This window comes from Rhinoderma darwinii, chromosome 13 (assembly GCF_050947455.1).
Source record: "Rhinoderma darwinii isolate aRhiDar2 chromosome 13, aRhiDar2.hap1, whole genome shotgun sequence".
Lineage (NCBI taxonomy): Eukaryota > Metazoa > Chordata > Amphibia > Anura > Rhinodermatidae > Rhinoderma > Rhinoderma darwinii.
The window spans coordinates 30,432,099-30,453,384 of NC_134699.1; positions in this window are offsets into that span (position 1 = coordinate 30,432,099).

Consider the following 21,286-nt stretch of genomic DNA (forward strand, 5'->3'; position numbering starts at 1 on the left):
TTCCTATGCCTTTAAGTAATTCTGCTGATAATAATAATCTTTATTTATATAGTGCCAACATATTCCGCATCGCTTTAATTTTGAGGAAGCAACAAACAAGTAAAAGGACAAGTACTTAAAACAAATTAACAAATATTCAGACGAAAGGACAGAAAGCTTACAATCTAAATGGAATGGGAAGAGTGACTGTCAATGGAAATATAAATAAAGCTGCAGGAACCAGTCACCAAGCAAGTGTCTGAGCCCACGCCGATATTAAATTGCAATGTAATGCAAGGAGGCTAACAAGTTAAATACGCAGAAGAGTAGAGTGAAGAGATATCTTTGACCAGGCCAGGCTGTGTGTGTGTGGTCCATAGACTCTGATTTTAGCTGGAATTGTTATGTGACATAGGCCTCCTAGAAGAAATGAAATTTCAAGGCGTAAAACTAGGAAGCTTAAAATTCAGGGTAGCGAGTTCCACAGAATGGGTGCAGCACAGGAGAAGTCCTTTAATTGGGAGTGATAGATGAGGATATTACTTATAGAGTAGTTCTATAATATATTAGCCCAAGTATATATTTTGCTTTTTAAAAGAATGTAGGTTTATCCCTTTAACTCTTACAGCTAAAGATTTTATAGTAAGAAATCGCTACTTTATTAAACCAAACATTCTAATAAGGGCCAGAAAATTTTACGAGTTGTACTTGACCTGCACGAAAATTATAACCACTCATGTTTTTATACCTTAGGAAATAAGTGCACAGTGATTTTTAATATTATAAAATAATCCAAGATGTCACTTTGGGTTCGGTCCCTAAAGATTATTAAAGCAATATAATACATTGTAATTAACTTCTTTGTTGACTTTGTGACAGAAAGCAAATGTGAAACTTTAGCATTTTAGCCTGATTGGGATGTAACCCAAACCTAAGAGAAGTAAGCTGTGCTCCAGGGATGGAAGTCATCGCTCTGGTGCAAACTGATATTAAAGCCACAGAGCAGTTCTTAATTCGGAAGCAGGGGCCAGATTTCATTCCACACCCCCTCAGATCAATCCTAGGTGAACAGGACACACAGCTCTCCAGGGGAACCTCTCGCTCCGCAGCAGAACTTAATAGAACACCTACACAGCTCGCTGGCAATAGATCCACTGGAGGTAATTAAAGATGCTCAGACAAGAAAAGCCAACAAAGGCTTTGCAAATATCCTGAAACCATGAAGATGTAGTCCTTCAAACACAAAGGAATACATCAACAATAGAGGAGAAATGAATACTGAATTCCAGCTAATCCCCGGTTTCCGTCCAAGGGTGGCTGTTTTCCAAGATTGACTTAGCTTGATAATACAGTTATATTTTTTAAGAAAGTTATGGAATTTTACCTTATTTTTCAGTCTTAATTTTAATTCTTCTCCTGTGACCTCAGCAGCATTAAAAAAAAATAATAATAAAAACAATATATAAATACTTAATATGCTAAGCTCTAATGCTAAGGACTCACGGACATTGTCTATTGACCATTACAGGGAGTGGAAGTGCCAATGAACCATCATCAATACCATCCCTTTTACAGTACAGTAGGAAACTACAATGTTTCTCCACAAGATAATGGAGATCAATAATTATGAGAAACTTGACTACACACAAAATCTTGACAATATTTTATTGTCTACACATAACCTATAGACAACTGCACAAGCGTTATATGACTACAGTAAATAATGGGTAAATAATACCCCTCACCTCCATATAGATAGAAATCCTTATGATATTAAATGAACCTTTCCACCTCTTTGAGAAGATCACTCTTGATTTAGACCTGATTTTTCTGTGATGGACTTTCAATTACCTTACAACTTATATATTGTATACCTCTTCTTTGAGAACACCACCCCTAGAAGGCCAATAATACTGACATTTTGGTTGGTTGTCTCAACGAGGTTTCGTGTATTGTATAGGACAAAGTTTCATGACATGTTCTAGTTTATATAACTACAACTGTGACACCCATGGCGCAGACCGTCGGGATTACTCGCCCCCCTACGGCCGCAGCCATGGGTCAGTGAGCGCTGGCCAGCATCTCCTCCTCAGGAGACGCCAGCGCTCACTTCCGCTTCACTCTGCTGTGTCCCGTAGGGTGCGCGCGCACGCTCGTGCCCAGCCTTCAAGGGCCAGCGCTCGCTCCTCAATAGTATGTCAAATTAGCCCATGATCACGCTGGACTATAAGAAGGGCCCTGCCCCTTCCTTCATTGCCTGAGCGTTGTTGTGTTTACCAGTGTTAGTCTTTGCAAATGGTCCCTTAGTGTTTTCCAGTTCCCAGTGTTTCCGTACCTGCTATCTGTATCCCGTGTTACCTTATTTCTGTGCCATAGAGAGTTGGAGTTGTGTTGTTCCGTATACTACGTATTCTGTGTTACACCGCACCTGGTGTCTGCCTGCTGCCAAGGTCCCATCCGAGCCTAACCATCGTTACTGTCTGAATTACCACAGGTACCCTTATTCGAACTATGGACATTTACTTGGTATCCTGTTGGCCAGCGGCTATCCCGCTACGGCGGTACGGCCCAGTGGGTCCACACACCCATTGTGACAGTACGCTCAGGCAATGGACCCCGCTGGTCAACCAAAGACCATGACGATGTCAAAAGTCATGCGGGCAGATATGCTAGACCTCCGGTCACGACAAGAACAACTTCTCCAGGAATGAACATCATTGCACCTCAGCTGGATACGCAAGCTGCAGCCTTTCTGGCACCTGCTCCTGTTACCTCTGCTGTTCCTCCTACTACACCTCCTGGCAGTGCTAACTCCCGATTTTTCTCTGCCATTACCTCAACGCTATGATGGAGAAAAGAGGACCTGCTGGGGATTTCTGAACCAATGCCAGATTCACTTCACATTGTATGCAGAGGCCTTCCCTTCTGATGACGTAAAGATCGCCTTCATAATCTCTCTCCTCACTGGCATAGCCCTGGCGTGGGCTAACCCCATTTGGGAATGTCAGTGACCAGATATCCGTGAGTTACAGCGGTTTGCACAGACTTTCCATACTATATTTGAGGAACCCGGGAGAGTTTCATCGGCTGCTGCATCCCTGCCGACCCTTCGCCAGGAAGACACTTCCGTGGGTGAGTACGCCATTCAGTTCCGCACCCTGGCTGCCGAACTAACCTGGAACGAGGCCTTGGTGGCTACATTCTGGCAGTGATTGTCCCCTGAAATTAAGGACGAGCTTGTCGCCCGAGATCTGCCATCTACCCAGGATGACCTCATTCTTCTGGCTGCCCGGATTGACATGAGGATCCGAGAATGGTCCCAAGTGGTTCGTCGGGAGGGAGGACTCCCTAGGCCTGCTTCTACATTTCAGCAACCCCTGCTACCCTCATCAGCTGTTCCACCAGAGGAGTCTATGAGAATGGACCATCTCAAGTTGTCTATCCAGGAGAAACAACGCAGACGCACTTCGGGACTCTATGTGTATTGCGGCCTCGGAGGCCATCTTGTGCGTCTGTGCCCCCAAAAGCCCCAGAACATAGGGTTGGTTGGAGGGACAACTCTGGGTGGAGAAGGACTTTCTTCCAAATTGTCCATCCTCGTGACCATAGTGTCCAGTGAAAAGATGCACCGGGTCTTTGCCTGTCTGGACTCTGGATCCGCAGCTAACTTCATTCAGAGAGACCTGGTGGATCTTCTCCAATTGCCCACAACCCCCCTGGAGAGGCCGTTGATTGTTGCCCCGGTGAATGGACTGCCTCTACTTGAGCCGATTGAAGCTGTGACCAAACTGCTGAAGCTCCAACTGGGAGCACGTCATTCTGAGCTCAACTCGTTTCTTGTCCTGCCCAAGTCTGTCAACCCTGTGATGCTGGGTCTGCCTTGGCTCCGACAACATGCCACAGTTCTGGACTGGAATTCTGGAGAGGTTCTCCAGTTGGGTCCCAAGTACCTCAACCGCTGCCTGGGGCAAATCCATCCGGTCCACCCTCCACTGCGTCAGTCATTGGCAGGATTGTCTTCTCACTATTCTCTGTTCTCGGATGTCTTCAGCAAGAGGGAGGTGGAGATGCTGCTCCCACACTAGGCATATGACTGTCCTATTGAACTGGTTCCTGATGCGTCCCTTCCCCGTTTTAGGGTATACCCTCTCTCCTTGCCAGAGACTCAGTCTATGTCGGCCTATATTAACGAGAATTAGGATAGCGATTTCATACAAAAATCCTCCTCCCCTTCTTCGTCAAAAAGAAGGACGGATCTCTGCGACCCTGCATCGACTACCGGGGCCTCAACCAGACCACGGTCAAAAATAGATATCCGTTGCCACTGATTTCAGAACTTTTTGGTCGCATACGAGGAGCCAAGATTTTTTCTAAGGTAGACTTGCGTGGGGCTTACAGCCTGACCCGGATTCGCCGGGGTGACGAATGGAAGATGGCATTTAACACCCGAGATGGGCACTATGAATACCTGGTGATGTCCTTCAGCCTATGTAACGCTCCCGCGGTCTTTCAAGAATTTGTCAATGACATCTTCCAGGATCTTCTCTATATCTGTGTTGTCGTCTATATCGATGACATCTTAATTTTTTCCCCAGACCAGACGACTCATCAGAGACATGTCCGTCAAGTTCTGCTGCGATGAAGGGAGAATCGCCTTTATGCCAAGCTGGAGAAGTGCATGTTTCAGAGGAATTCTCTCGCCTTCCTGGGCTACATCATCTCGGATCAAGGCCTCAAGATGGATCCTGAGAAGGTAAAGGCCGTCCTGGAATGGCCACGTTCAAGGTTTAAGGTCCATACAGCGTTTCCTGGGATTCACCAATTTCTACCGGCAGTTCAACCCAAGTTTCTCCTCACTGACAGCTCCCATCTCTACCCTCACCAAAAAAGGCATGAATGCCAAGGTGTGGACTCCAGAAGCAGAATCCGCATTTAATAGCCTGAAGAGTGCCTTCACGTCAGCCTCAACCCTCCATCATCCTGATGTATCTCGACAGTTTTCGTTGGAGGTGGACGCCTCCTCTGTTGGTGCTGTTCTAGAGAGGTCCTGGGAGCCAGAGGAGAACCTCTATGCTCCTACTCTCATTAAGAGGTTTCTCTCCGGCTCTGGCCCCAAGAGGAGAAGGCGTAAGAGAGGGGATACTGTGACACCCATGGCCGTGGACCGTCGGGATTAGTGAGTGCTGGCCCGCATCTCCTCCTCAGGAGACACTCTGCTGTGTCCCATAGGGTGCGCGTACACGCTCATGCCCGGCCTTAAAGGGCCAGTGAGCACACCTAAATAGTATGTCAAATTAGCCCATGATCACCCTGGACTATAAGAAGGGCCCTGCCCCTTCCTTCATTGCCTAAGCATTGTTGTGTTTACCCGTGTTAGTCTTTGCAAATGTTCCCTTAGTGTTTTCCGGTTCCCAGTGTTCCCGTACATGCTACCTGTATTCCGTGCTACCTTGTTCCTGTGCCATAGAGAGTTGGAGTCGTGTTGTGCCGTATACTACGCCTGCTGTATTACACCGTGCCTGGTGTCTGCCTGCTGCCAAGGTCCCATCCGAGCCTAACCATCGCTACTGTCTGAATTACCATAGGTACCCTTATTTGAACTATAGAAATTTACTTGATATCCTGTTGGCCAGCTGCTATCCTGCTATGGCGGTACGGCCCAGTGGGTCCACACAACAACAAGTAAACGCTACAGGACCTTTTTCAATCTTAGATGCCACTTTCAAGTCTTTTCATAGATCCTTTGCTGCTTCCTCTGTCTCTGTATCTAATTGAAGATCCCATGGACCTGAATAGGAAGTGAAGAGGCTCCTTATTATCAGCGGTCTTGGTGTGAAGACACAGGTTTACATAAGTGGACCGGGCCAGTTACTTAATGCAAACTTCTATAAGGATATATTAGGTTATATCAGCTATGGGTTTGGGTGGAGGTCTGCCAATCAACTTTTCACAGTTCAACCACAGTAATTGAGCACTGTAATCGCACACCAGAACGCTCATTGATGATAATATCCCGGTGTAAACAGGGCAGTGATCAGCAGATGAAGGAGCAAATGCTCGTTCATCTGCTGATCATATCGTTTTACAAAAGTAAAATATTATCGTTGTCAGCAGCGCATCTCCCTGTGTAAATAATGTATGGGGACGACCGATTGGAGTGACGACCGCTCCTCCCCATCCATAGATCCTTGTGACAGGACCAAACCATGTCTCATTGATCGGCGCTCGCTGCATCGGCCGGTGTAATAGGGGCTTAAGAGGGTACTATACACAGTGGTACCTGGAAAATGTCTCCAAAGAAAAATCATTCATATGTACAATATACATTTCTTTCCCTAGTCTTATCTATGACTGTTTTGAAATAAGTGGCAAGTTTCCTTTAGAGGAAGTATACTTATTGGAACATAGGGATTTTCGAGGTAAGGAGAGTGCAGATAAGAATATTTTCAATAACAAGACGTTCTTATCTCGATACTTCTACTTTGTATATCGCTGGAGATCTGACATGTGAAATCACATATTTATATCACTGAGGAAAGCATAATAGTTACATAGCTGGGTCACATTTGGACACAAAGGCGGTTGTGACCGAATGTCGTGAATACGCTTTCTATACAGGCATAATCATGCAATGCCGATCTAGGAGTATCTTAAGTGAACTCATTCATTACCAGCTCTTGGGTATATTTCCAATAACTGCTCCGAAAAGGAAGGTCAAAACTGAGTTATTTGGCTACAATGTTTGTTATTACTATCTCATTATGAGCATCTAAACCAAGCTCAGATTCTGACTCTGGTGACCTTCTTGAAGGATTATTGAACATAAATATGACTTATTTTTAAAGGTAAGGAAAGGACAGATTCTAAAGTTCAGAAGAAGGTCAAGATCTTAAAACTACATAATTTACATGCAGTAATCTCATCTTTCCATTTTGAGCATTTTTTGAAAAAGAATCTGTTGGCAGTTTTGAGGCCTCAAAACCACCGAGGGAGGGCATTGAAAACATACCTTTTGTCTCGGTCATAAAAGTTGCATGACCTAGAAAAACAATATTTTATTCCCCTGGCACCGTTATCGCAGGTGCCACTAAGACGGGCACTTGAAGTGTTAGTGCTCCTGCATGCTGCCAGTCCCACTCCTCTGCTCTGAGTGACAGATCTAGTAGTCTCCTGATTGGCCGCTAGAGCCGTCACTCAGAGCACAGAGTGGCACTTTGCAACCACCGAGTGGGGGAAATAAAACATTGGTTTTCTCGGTCATGCAACCTGTATGACCGAGAAAAGCCGGTATGATAGCAATGCCCTTCCCCTCCACTATATCGTTCTATCAGCAGTTTTAAAGGCCTCAAAACTGTACAGATTCTCTTAGGGTATTTTCACACGACCAAGTTTCAGACGTAATTCGGGCGTTTTACGCCCCGAATTACATCTGATAAAACGGCTCCATTAAGCCGACAAACATCTGCCCCTTACATTCAATGGGTTTTACGATGTACTGTGCCGACGACCTGTCATTTTACGCGTCGCTGTCAAAAGACGGTTAGTAAAAAAGATGGCTCGTCAAAAGAAGTGCAGGACACTTCTTGGGACGTAATTGGAGCCGTTTTTCATTGACTCCATTGAAACAGCTCCAATTACGTCCGTAATGGACCCGGCGAAAAACGTGACTACGAGCAATTACGTCTGAAATTCAGGAGCTGTTTTCAGACATATTTGCCGTTATCGTGTGCACATACCCTTAAAGTCTTGACCTTTGTAGTCCATATGTTGTAGACCATTAGCACAAAAGCATGCAGCTACTAGAGGCATACAGAAAGCAGAGTGTGGGAAGTTTGGAAATGTTCCTCTATAGAAAATAAGCATGCGCCACCTTTCTCCTTGGGCTAGTTTATGCCACCATATCCCTACATCTTAAGGTTGGAGGTTCCCACATTTGATCGTCTTATAGAATAAGTGAACATCTTAAATGGAACAAGGATAGCTTGTGCCTGGGATTAGTATGGGGGCACTGCATTCCCTTTGTTTTCATGTTTGATGGGGTCCGAGCATTTAGACCCGAACAGCTGGCATTTTGATGGCATGTTTTAGCAATAGGTCAGTAGATGTAAGGCTTCGTTCATATCTGCGTCAGGATTCCGTTCATGGGTTCCATCTGAGTTTTCCGTCAGGGGAACCCATGAACGGAACCCTGACTGAAACAAATGGAAACCATAGGTTTCCGTTTGTATCACTATTGATTTCAATGGTGACGGATCTGGTGCAAATGGTTTTCGCTTGTCACCGTTGTTTAAGAGTTCCATCGTTTTGACGGAATGAACAGCGCAGTTGACTACGGCATTCATTCCATCGAAACGGAAACCAATTGAACCGGATCCGTCACCATTGAAACCAATGGTGATGCAAACGGAAACCTATGGTTTCCGTTTGTTTCAGTCAGGGTTCCGTTCATGGGTTCCCCTGAAAGAAAACTCAGACGGAACCCATGAACGGAGCCCTGACGCAGATGTGAACAAAGCCTTATAAGTACCGAACCCCTTTAAGAATTTTCTATTCAACATTCAAAAAGCAGTTAAGGGTAAGGGTATGTGGACACGACAACGCCAAATACGTCTGAAATTATGGAGCTGTTTTCAGCTCCAGAATTTCAGACGTCTTTACAAGTGCACGCGTTTTTCGCGGTGTCTTTTACGGACGTAATTGAAGCTAGTTTTCATTGGAGTCAATGAAAAACGGCTCCAATTACGTCCCAAGAAGTGTCCTGCACTTCTTTTGACGAGCCGTCTCTTTTACGTGCCGTATTTTGACAGCTCGTCTGCACAGAACAAGACCCATTGCAAGCAATGGGCAGATGTTTGCTGACGTATTGGAGCTGTCTTTTCAGGCGTAATTTGAGGCGTAAAACGCCTCCATTACGTCTGAAAAGAGGTCGTGTGCACATACCCTAAGGGATACATTGGAAAGATATAAAAAGTAACATAATAAAAAAAGGAAAATTTATAAAAATATATATATGTATATTTGAAATGGTTTTCCAGTTTCATGTAAATAAAACGTAATTATTGTAAAATATGAATACAACCTTCTAATATACGTTGTGTGTTTCGATTCTTCCATTTTTAAGATGTCTGCTTGTTGTCAGTGACTGGGATCATTCTTGTTCATCCAGAGGCTTTCAAAGCTAATACTTCCTTACTCTATGGTTGCAGTAATGGATAGATTTTCTACGTTCTACCTAGATGTGGGATGCTTTCATAGGGATGTATATATATATAGGGATGTGTGTATATATATATATATATATATATATATTTTTTTTTACCATCCATACAGAGAAACTCTATAGAAACATCCTCTTTTCCCCAGAGAGCAACCCTTAAGGACCAGCTTTTACAAGAGTGTATATTATAAAGTGGAAGTACTTGAAGTACTCTGTTGTTTATATGATATTTATACCTTCCTGAAGATCCCTTTAAGCACTAATACACTAAGCACATGCACAACATATGTTCCTATATTCCAGGTTACTAAACCTACTCAATGTCTAGGTAAAGATTTACTTTAGTACCATATATTTCCTGTTGTGATAGTAAGTTCTTAACATTTAAAGTGTCAACTGGCCCTTTAATGCACTAAAAACATGGCGTCATTCCCAATATATTGTACTAGGGTACAATGCCCGCCTGCAGCCAGTGTCTTGTGAAAGTTTACACATACGTTTACATTAGGTCCCGCAGAGCTATGTCACATATATCCATACATCACCGTATTACTGCTTGTCAGTGTTTATAAACACACGGTCCCTTGCAAAGGGGTCACCATGCTGTTCCCCCCTTCCCAATAAATCTAGTCCTCCTATCTGCTACCTGCAGTCTTATTTCCATTTAGGCATGGAATGAAGGGGGAGCTGTTTTTACAGCTGTGGTTCTCCGTTTCCAGTGGAAAAAGGATGTCTATAGGCCTCATTAATCACATAATCCCATAGAGGTAAACAGTGGGAGCAGTAGGAGGTGGACTCCCTGTTCTCTGCGGGAAATCAGCTGAATTTTCTCACTGGATCCTATGTGGAGCTGAATCAATGGAAAATGTCCCTCAGCATTGCCCGGCATCATAGAAATGACAGCAGTAAATCAGGATTTGCTCCACACCACAGCGACCTCCTATCTATGACACCTAAGCAGCTCTCAATATAATCCAGTGTAGGCTTCATGAACTGCGACTAGTATATCCAGGAACTGCATGAATAGCAATTCCATAATATAATATTATTATAAGAATAGTTGTGGAAATTTCCAGTTTTATGACCACCTCTGTCTGACGCTTCAATACAGCCCACCAAGAACAATCATCTGCCTTCTGCTGACTAGAGACGAGGAACATTTTTGGGGAATGCTGGTTCAATTGCTTTATCTACAGCCTCAAGGGGTTTTCTCGTCATCGCCTCTTATGGCTTGTCAAACGTAGGGGGGGTTACTACTTGGTTGATCCTCCCATGTAAGTCATGTTCGGTTGAAATGATATTCCTGGCATTTTATTGTGGCAAAAAAATGTTGCGGAATGATGTTAGCTAGGAGGCAATGGGGAAATATAGAATGCGCTACAACCATGGTGGTTTATTTAGGTGGCGGTTTTTAAATTTTTACTTCTTTTTTTTTGGGTCAGTCGCGGTTTTTTTTTTAAGCATTTAGTGGCGTTTTTCTCCCATAGACCTCCCTCAAAAAAAACTTCCCTCATCAAAAAAAGCTGAAAAGTGTCAATGTGTGTTATGTTTTTTTATGGTGTTTTTCTGGCTATTTCAGAATATTTTACATGTCGGACGTGGCGGAATTGCTGTTGAATTCTGCTGTGAACAGTCCGCAGTGGAATTCTGCAGCAGCCGGTTTTTACGTTTGTTTCTATACATTTTTAGGAAACTTAGTTCAGACTGTGTGGAAATTAGGCTGCGGTGCAGAATTTTCCCTCCGCAGCACGCACATGACTTTGCGGAGAAGCGCTGGAATTTCCCTGCGGATTTCTGCCTTTGCAATAGAAAAACTGAAATCTGTGGTAAGTCCGCTGTGATATCTGCAACGTCTGAATTACCTGTCAAATATGCAAATGTTGCTACAGATTCGTTGTGTAATTGCCTTGAATCTGCACCAACATTTACAGCTGAAAAATGCTGGCCTAAATCATGGGTTGCAAAGAAGAATTTTTGCATCATATATTCTTTTAATCACATGATTTGCAATGTGAAAAACGCCACCTAAAATAAATGCACATAGTAAAACACATTATTTGTAAAAAATGCCACCAAAAAGAGGACAAAAAAAAAAGGCTACACAAAAAGTGAGTGTGTGTGTGAAGGAAGCCTTAGAATGTTTTTGTTTTGTTTTGTTTTTTTAGCTGTAGACTCTCTTTATGTGTGAATCTTTAGGCCTTATTTAGACTAACGTGATATACGTCCGTGCAATGCGCGTGATTTTCACGCGCCACGCACGGACCTATGTTCGTTTATGGGGCCGTGCAGACTGTCCGTGAGTTTCACGCAGCGTGAGTCCGCTGCGTAAAACTCACAACATGTCCTATATTTGTGCGTTTCTCGCGCATCACGCACCCATTGAAGTCAATGGGTGCGTGAAAATCACGCGCAGCACACGGAAGCACTTTTACAGCAGTAAAAAGTATGAATGAAAACAGAAAAGCACCACGTGCTTTTCTGTTTACAAACATACAAACAGAGTGTCATAATGATGGCGGCTGCACGAAAATCACACAGCCACACACCATATGGTGATGACACACGAAGCGGTTAAGTACATTTTGCGCGCGCAAAACCCACACGCTCGTGTAAATCCAGCCTTAGGGTAAGGCCACACGGCCCTTTACCTGCAAAATTGTGCGGCCATAAAGGATGTATTAATTAATGGCTGCACTAATTTGCAAAAAAAGGGACATTTTACCCGCCTTAACGTGCGGTCATTAACAGGGTATTTGACAACCGCACCAAACATGGTGCTGGCACGGTTGTTGGCCGTGTCGCGACCGTGTCTGGGCCGCTCCGTGTGGCCTTACCCATAGTCTCTGTCCACTATGATTTCTACAGGCAAACTGATTCAGCATTCTCACTAACACCCAGCATTACCTGCATGTGACTAAGGGGAGATTCACACGAACGTTGCGTTTTTGCGCGCGCAAACAACGCAGCGTTTTGCGAGCGCAAAAACCATTTGACAGCTGCGTGTGTCATGCGTGTCTGATGCGCGGCTGCGTGATTTTCGCGCAGCCGGCATCATAGAGATGAGGCTTGTCAACGCCCGTCACTGTCCAAGGTGCTGAAAGAGCTAAATCTTTCAGCACCCTCGACAGTGAATGCCGAACACAACAGCGAAAAACCTGTACAAAAAAAAGATAAAGTTCCTACTTACCGAGAACTTCCCGGCCGTTGCCTTGGTGACGCGTCCTTGGTGACGCGTCCTTGGTGACGCGCCTCTCTTGACATCGGGCCCCACCTCCCTGGATGACGCAGCAGTCCAAGTGACCGCTGCAGCCTGTGATTGGCTGCAGCCTGTGCTTGGCCTGTGATTGGCTGGAGCTGTCACTTGAACTGAAGTGTCATCCCGGGAGGTCGGACTGCAGGAAGGAGACAGGAGTAATCGGTAAGTTAGAACATCGGGTTTTTTTTACAGGTTAATGTATTTTGGGATCGCAAGTCACTGTCCATGGTGCTGAAACAGTTTAACTCTTTCAGCACCATGGACAGTGACTATCTCCTGACGTCGCGTACCGATAATTTTTTTGCCGGGATCGGCCAAAACGAGTTTGGCCGAACCCGGTGAAGTTCGGTACGCAAAGACACTCCGTTTGGATGTTCGGAAACAGAAAAGCACGTGGTGCTTTTCGGTTTTCATTCATCCTTTTCACTGCTGTTGCGCGAATCACGCTCGTCCCACGGAAGTGCTTCCGTGTGGTGCGCGTGATTTTCACGCACCCATTGACTTCAATGGGTGCGTGATGCGCGAAATACGCAGAGTTATTGAACCTGTCGCGCATTTTGCGCAGCAGACAAACGCTGCGCAAAAAGCACGGACTGTCTGTACTGCCCCATAGACTTGTATTGGTCCATGCGTGCCGCGTGAAAACCACGCGGCCCGCACGGACCGAATACACGCTCGTGTGAATCCCCCCTAACCCTGAATGGAAGGTGCGCTGGGTTTATATAGGAGGCACTTGATTAATGGCAGGTGAGGCAGAGCTGCAGGCAGCCACACAAAGTCTCTTTATCTTCCTTTGATCTGATTTCGTTATGTGTATAAAGATTGTAAGACACTTTTTATTTTGACCCCTTCCCTCCGCAGCAATTTTTCTGATTTTCATTTTCACGTTTTTCCTCCCCACCTTCCAAAAGTCATAACTTTTTTCTTTTTCCGTCGATAAAGCCGTATGAGGGCTTGATTTTTGCTGGACAAGTTGTAGATACTATTTATTGTAGCATATAATGTACTGAAAAACTGGCAAAAATGTATTTGTGGGAGAGAATGGGAAAAAAAACCTGTAATTCCTCCATTGTTTTTTGGGTTTCGTTTTTAGTAAAAATGACATGTTAACTGTTAGGGCGGATTCACATGAACGTGAGTGTTTCCCGCGCGCATAAAACGCTGCGTTTTGCGCGCGTGTCAGCAGCGTGACAGCTCCGTGTGCCATGTTCATATGGATGCGCGGCTGCGTGCTTTTCGCGCAGCCGCCATCATTATGACACTCAGTTTGGATGTTTGTAAACAGAAAAGCACGTAGTGCTTTTCTGTTTACATTCATACTTTTACTGCTGTTGCGCGAATAACGCGCGTCCCACGGAAGTGCTTATGTGGGGCATGCATGATTTTCACGCACCCATTGACTTCAATGGGTGCGTGATGCACGAAAAACACCAAAATATAGAACATGTCGCGAGTTTTACGTAGCGCACTCACGCTGCGCAAAACTGACGGACAGTCTGCACTGCCCCATAGACTTGCATAGGTCCATGCGACCCGCGTGAAAACCACGCGGGCTGCACGGATGCAAATCACGTTCATGTGAATCCGCCCTTATCCTGTGGATCAATACGATTACACCGGTACCAAATTTATATAGTTTTTTTTTCATTTTTTACTTCTTATACAAGGTTAAAAATAATTGTTAAAAATAAAATTTGTTTTGTGTCGCCATTATCTGAGAGTCATAACTTTTTTATTTTTCCGTCGATTGAGCGGTATGAGGAATTATTTTTTACGGGCTGAGCTGTAGTTTATATTGGTACCATTTTGGGGTACATAAGACTTTTTGATCACTTTTTATTAATTTTTGTGGGAGATGAAGTGACCAAAAAACATTATTTTGGCACTTAAATTTTTTTTTTACAGCGTTCACCGTGCAGATTAAATATTGCTATATTATAATTGTTCAGACTTTAATGGATGCAGCGATACCGGATATGTTAACTTTTTTTTTTACATTGCTTTTGGGGTAAAATGTATTTATTTTATTTTTTATTTTTAGGAGACTTGAACCATCGATCGTTGGATCAAATGCACAATATACTGCAATATTAATGTACTGCGGTATATGCTAATTCTGACAGGGCTTAATAGTACAAAGATGGCAGACCTAGGGGTCCCATGCTGCCATGATGGCACCCCGCAATAGCGTCGCAGGGGTGCGACTGAATCTCAGAGGCGTCCACCCTCTGTTTTTAACGGCTTAATAGCGACAGCTCTCTACACTGAAGTTTCGGCTAACTTAACAGCCAAAACGCTCATCTCATGGAGCGGGCTTAGCCCGTGAGCCCGCTCCATATTCCCCCACCTGACCTCGTATATATACAACGGATACATTTACATAATTAGATATGAGATAAAGTTTAGTTCCACAAATAAATAGTAAAGATGTAATTCTGCACAACATACTGTATCCTGCGGCAATGTACAGAGATCTTCATCACTCACGTCGGCTCTTGTTCCCATTATGGCTCACAATCTAAATGCTAAATTATCAATATATCAACGTGTTTTTTGGAGTACGGCAGGAAACCTACGCAAACACGAAGAGAACATACGAGCTCCATACAGACATTGTCCTCGATTGGATTCAAACCCAGGGCACCAGCGCTGCTAACCACTAAGCCACTCCATACAAAGGTATATACAGCATTGTAACTTGAAGCCTCTAGACCTCAATGCAAAATCTGTAATAGGGCCCCCCACCTACAATGTGCCATTTCTAATACTAGTATCTTCTTATGTTTCAGAGGGGCCTGTGGGCCCCCGCAAGCATCGGGGCCGGGGTGTGATGGCTACCACTGCACTTTCTATAGCTGCGCCCCTGGGTATTTGCTGGTGTATTCATGCACACACATATATACACACACTTTGTGAGTTAAGTTTATATTATTAGACTTCCCTAGTTTCGCTCCTGTAAACATCAGCCATAGAGACTGCATTAGCTATGAAAGTCGTTTTTACAGGGGAAACCATTGTAAAGTGCTCTATATCCTGTGTTAGCTCAAAATACATTTCAATTCGTTCGCTGATCACAAGTTAATTTCGCTCTGTAACATAGCTGCTACATAAAAAGCCAATGGGGATCTGCTGCAACTGCGAAGAAAACATTTTCATATTAGGAAATTGCGAGGCAAACCAATTTAAAGTATATTTCTATGTAAATTCTTGAAAAACTTGGCATTTCTTGCTGTCTTCACTTCTAGTATTTATTTTCCTCTGTTTTTACCTACCCTTATTCCCCCATGAGCTATATCTTCAGCTTCAAAAATACGTTTCTTCCCAATGAAAGTAATGTCAGAATGCGGTTTCCTGTAATGTGATTCAAAGTATTGTGCAATCTATCCCACATGTCTTGGATTTTGGACTAGAAATTTTACTGTAAAACAGGTCTTTTGTATCCATGTTATAATAAAAAAGTTAAGGGAAAAAAATAATGTAATGTTACAGTTGACAATTTGAATGCACAACATATTGGCAGCAGATAAAGGATATGCTATGAAGTGAAAAGGAATGAAAGGTGACTGGGTGAAAAATGTCTAGAAGGTGATCCCCATAAGAAATATTATCTTCAATCTACGAGGCTTCAGCTATCCCTACCCATTCAAGTCTATGTTGTACAACACACAACGCACATCAATATATTTTACTCCATTGTAGAAGGCCAATAAGAGCAGTGGTTTCAAACATGTGTATCTCCACTGTTGCCCAGCCACCAGTTGTAGACCACTGCGATAGACACGTGTGTACACAGATACATTCTTCTAAATTATCCACCAATTTTGGCTAGGACACACTAAATTTGATAAATGTCATTCATCACTAATCCAGCAAGCAGGGATGTGGCCACAGTGGGTGCAGAGGTAGCAGTCGTACCTGTCCCCTGGTGCCTGAGTAAGCCCTAGAGGCCCCTATTCCTTTTAAGAAGACACAAGTATTGTATTTAAAACATGGTGGGTAGGGAGACCGTTTTGATTTATGGTATAGGAGTTTCAAAAACTAAGGGGGGATTCACACGAACGTGTATTGGGTCCGTGCGGGCCGCGTGGTTTTCACGCGCCACGCACAGACCAATACAAGTCTATGGGGCAGTACAGACAGTCCGTGCTTTTTGCGCAGCGTTTGTCCGCTGCGCAAAAAGCGCGACATGCTCAATATCTCTGCGTATTTCGCGCATCACGCACCCATTGAAGTCAATGGGTGCGTGAAAACCACGCAGGTCGCACGGAAGCACTTCCGTGCGAACCGACTGTTTCGCGCACCAGCTGTCAAAAGGATGAATGTAAACAGAAAAGCACCACGTGCTTTTCTGTTTCCAAACATCCAAACGGAGTGTCTTTGAGATGAGCGAACGTGGACAACCGAACCGAACTTCACCGGGTTCGGCCGAACTCGTTTTGGCCGAACCCGGCAAAAAAATTTCCGGCACGCAACGTCAGGAGATAGTCACTGTCCAGGGTGCTGAAAGAGTTAAACTGTTTCAGCACCCTGGACAGTGACTTCCGATCCCAATATACATGAACGTGTAAAAAAAAAAAAGAAGTTCTGACTTACCGATAACTCCCGGCTTCTTCCTCCAGTCTGACCTCCCGGGATGACAATTCAGTCCAAGTGACAGCTCCAGCCAATCACAGGCCAAGCACAGGCTGCAGCGGTCACATGGACTGCCGCGTCATCCAGGGAGGTGGGGCCCAATGTCAAGAGAGGCGCGTCACCAAGGACGCATCACCAAGGCAACGGCCGGGAGGGAAGTTCTCGGTAAGTACGAACTTTTTCTTTTTTTTAAACAGGTTTCTCGATATTGTGATCGCCATTCACTGTCGAGGGTGCTGAAAGAGTTAACTGCCGATCAGTTAACTCTTTCAGCACCCTGGACAGTGACTGACGTCGACTACACTCATCTCTATGATGGCGGCTGCGCGAAAATCACGCAGCCGCGCATCATACACAAATGACACACGCAGCTGTCAAGTGGTTTTTGCGTGCGCAAAACGCAGCGTTTTTTGCGCGCGCAAAAACGCAACGTTCGTCTGAATCAGCCCTAATACTGCAGCTGTGCCCAACTTTGAGGAACCAGTTAAAACAATTGGGAAATCTCGAGTCTTTTCTCGGCATACAAAAAAAAAAGGCCCAAAAGGGGCATTTTATGCCGCTTTCGCCACTTTTTAAAATATGATACTTGGCTTACAAAAAAACGGCTGGGCCACCGCAAAGCAATAGATGAATTATAATTTACAACATAAAAGTGGTGTAAATTATCGTAGAAATCTAGGCCAGCTCCTGGCTGCGGTAGATTAAATCCTGTGGGGTATAGCAAGTTAGAGCCCCATGCTGGGTCCTACATTGTCCCCTCCTTCAGACTAACCTCCATCGGACAAAAATGATAAAAAAAAAAAAAAAATTGTTTACTTCACTGCTATTTTTGGCTTCATCCCGCCGGGTCCACTCAGACTCTCAATGCAGACATTAAATTCCCCACCCTTTAACCTCTATCCGCACTACAACGTACTATTGCGTCGTGGTGGGGGGGTGATGTTTTGAGCCGTCTCATCCGCTTAGCCCGCTCCGTACGAAGCGTGTGTCAGCTATGTATTACAGCTGTCACCCGGGACTAACGGCCAGGAAAAGCGACCGCGCTGTTCCTGGCCATTTAACCCCTTAGATGCTGCGATCAATCACGATCGCAGCATCTAATATGTTAAAAAGAAGGGGGTGCCCCCCTCTGACAGCTCATATGCTCCCTACCACGCAATCAGGGGTGCCATTGGTTGTCATGGTAGCCCAGGGGGCTAATGAAGGCCCCCCAGGGCTGCCTTTCTTAATCTCCTGTTAAGCCCTGCCTCTGGCCTGACAATATACTGTAATATACTAGTATCGCGGTGTAGGGGTTCAATTCTCCAAGGGGGACTAATAAAAATGTGTAAAAAAAATTATTAAAAGTTCAAAAAACCCCAAGAAAAACATTCAAACACCAGAATCACTGTTGTTTAGTCACTTCATATCCCACCAAAAATTAAATAAGAATAAAAAGTGATTAAAAAGTCTATTGTAGCCCAAAATGGTACCAATAGAAACTATTAATACTATAAATCTCGCCCCGCAAAAAATAAACCCTCATATTGCTCAAAATAAAAAAGTTATGGCTCTCAGAATGTGGCGACAAAACACACATTTTCTTTTTAACAATTAGTTTCTTCCTGGTAAAACATAAATAAAACTATACATTTAGTATCGCCGTAATCATATTGGCTGGTAGAATAAAGTTAACATGTCATTTTTAACATAGGGTGAAAGCCGTAAAAACTAAACCCCTCAAAAGATTGAGGAATCACAGTTTTTTTCCTATTCCACAACACAATTTTTTTCCAGGTTCCCAATACATTATATGGTACAATAAATGATACTGTGAAAAACTACAACCCGTCCCGCAAAAAACAAGCCCTCATATGACTTTATCGACAAAAAATAAAAAAGTTAGGGCTTTTGGAAGGTGGGGATGAAAATATGAAAATGAAAATCCAGAAAGGGAATGGGTTAATAATAATGTGTCGGCAAATTTCAGCCTATTGTGTGTGCACTCTGGGGGCTAGTGTAAAAACAAAATAATTTTAGGATTACCTTTATATAAATACTGACATCCAAAATCAAAATATAAAACGTCCCTAAAAACTATAACAAAAATGTATTTTTATAATAATTGCCTGATTTAATAATATGTCATTTTTTGATGCTACATATCCTATTTTAACTCATCCTACAGGTTCCGAACCCAGGAAAATTTTGTTTCCTGCCCCCCAGCCAATATTTATTAACTATAGCAGGTCTCAATAAGGGCTTTCTTATTAACCCCCTGCAGCCTGCAGTTCCTGGCCCATTGCAATACGCCTACAAACAAATTTTCCTAGTCACTTACTGCCAACAACAAGGCCTAGAATGGTTCCTTTGTTTATATTCGTTTTTAATGTTGCATATTAAGAATACACAATAGATGTTTCTGATAATTCTAGAAATAAAACTAAATTCATTTATTCCAAATATTGAAAGCTTCCATTTTCTGCCTGAAAGAACTTGTTTTGTGGCTTTATGTCATTTGTCAAATACAGTTTTGTCTTGAATTTGCTTCCTTTCCAAGAATTTCGCCAATACATTACAGGGATGATTAAAGCCATACTGTTCGGAGCAGCATTGATGTGATGTGTTTAATAGATTCCTAGGGACGTTCAGAAACATGTTTGACAGTTGAACATATCGCACCTAATCACGCTAACGTACTGCAGGCGACATGTAACCTACCGTGGACTGGAAACTGCTGTCATTGTTTGCATTGACTTTACGCAAGTAGATGAAAAACATATTCATTTATTGACTACAAGACACTGTACAGTTTCACTAAAATGGATAACACCAGCTTTGGTGAACCTTAAGTGAACCGATTAAGAAATTGCTTCTATAACAATCCCCTAGTAAATATCTCCTATTGGAATTGGTCCTTTTAAAAGCAGAACCTCATGTACACAATTGTATTACTGCTTCATAAAACCTCTGAGCCGCCTATTTTATTCGGAGGTATACAAAGTCCAATGATCACAGAGTGGATGACTCGTTTACAATGAAGGTTCCCATTGAATGACAGCAAGCAGAGATTTTTAAAATCAAGAAAGTATATTGAAAATTTTTATAATTTTTTATAATACAAAGAATAACGTCTATTTGCTGAAACCGTAAAATCCCTAGCTGTCATCATACTAATATCTTCAACATGTAAAATAAATAATTTCATTATGCTCGACTGCTGCCAAGAATAGGACTTGTCTATGGTTGAGCTACTTATTTGAGCATACATATGTATAGTCTCGATTCTGCGCTGCTGCTTCCCTTCAGCCATATGTGGTGGCAACAGTTGCTTGCCTGGGAAGGAACCATATGCCCAAAGGTTATTACTCCCTCCTATGACAATGAATTCTCATTTTTGTGCTTTGTATATATAAATAGGAAAGAAAATATAGTTAAAACAATACTGGCAGGTCCCATTGAAATAATTAAAGGGGCTGTCTAGTTTAGATAACCTATTTTCATACACTCTGCTCAAATTCCTCATCTCTTGGCCAGAGTAGAGAGCAGCTACAAAGAGCGTCTCTCGCTCTGGAGGACCTGTCCTGGCCTGCATTACACAAACACCCCATTGATTTGTATGAGTACTGTGTAATACTCAATTTCTCCTGTGGTGGCACTGCAGGGAAATTGAACATTTACTACCAGGTATACCCACAGAATTAAGCTGATCGTTTGGGGGTCCTAGCAGGGGGGGACACTTTGTAATCAGGTTATTGTCAAGAGACCCTTCTAACAAGTAGGGATTGTCCAACCCCTTTAAGGAGCTGTCCCATCAGTACAACTCCTATTCATATGCCTTATTAGGACATATGGATGACAAAGGGGGGACCTCACTTGGGGCTTCCCTTTATGAACTAGAGCAGAGAACCAATAACAAACAAAGACTCCCTTTCATGTTATACTACAGTTCTCCTGTAGTGGTCACTGTATGGGAAAATTATCCACCAACCTCAGCTGTATTCTGGGGATCTCAGGGGCCATATCCTCTCATACTGGAAACGGATTCTGTGATGAGACAACCCCTTTTAATGCTATTCTATGTCATTATTTTCCATACATGTAGGGAAGGAGAAAAGAAAGATGTGAGACTATAACATACTACATCTTATTGTATGGTAGTACTTGCCTAATAGTTACGCGCCTTTGCTCGCAGGTGATCATCAATTTTTTTTAATCGCTTT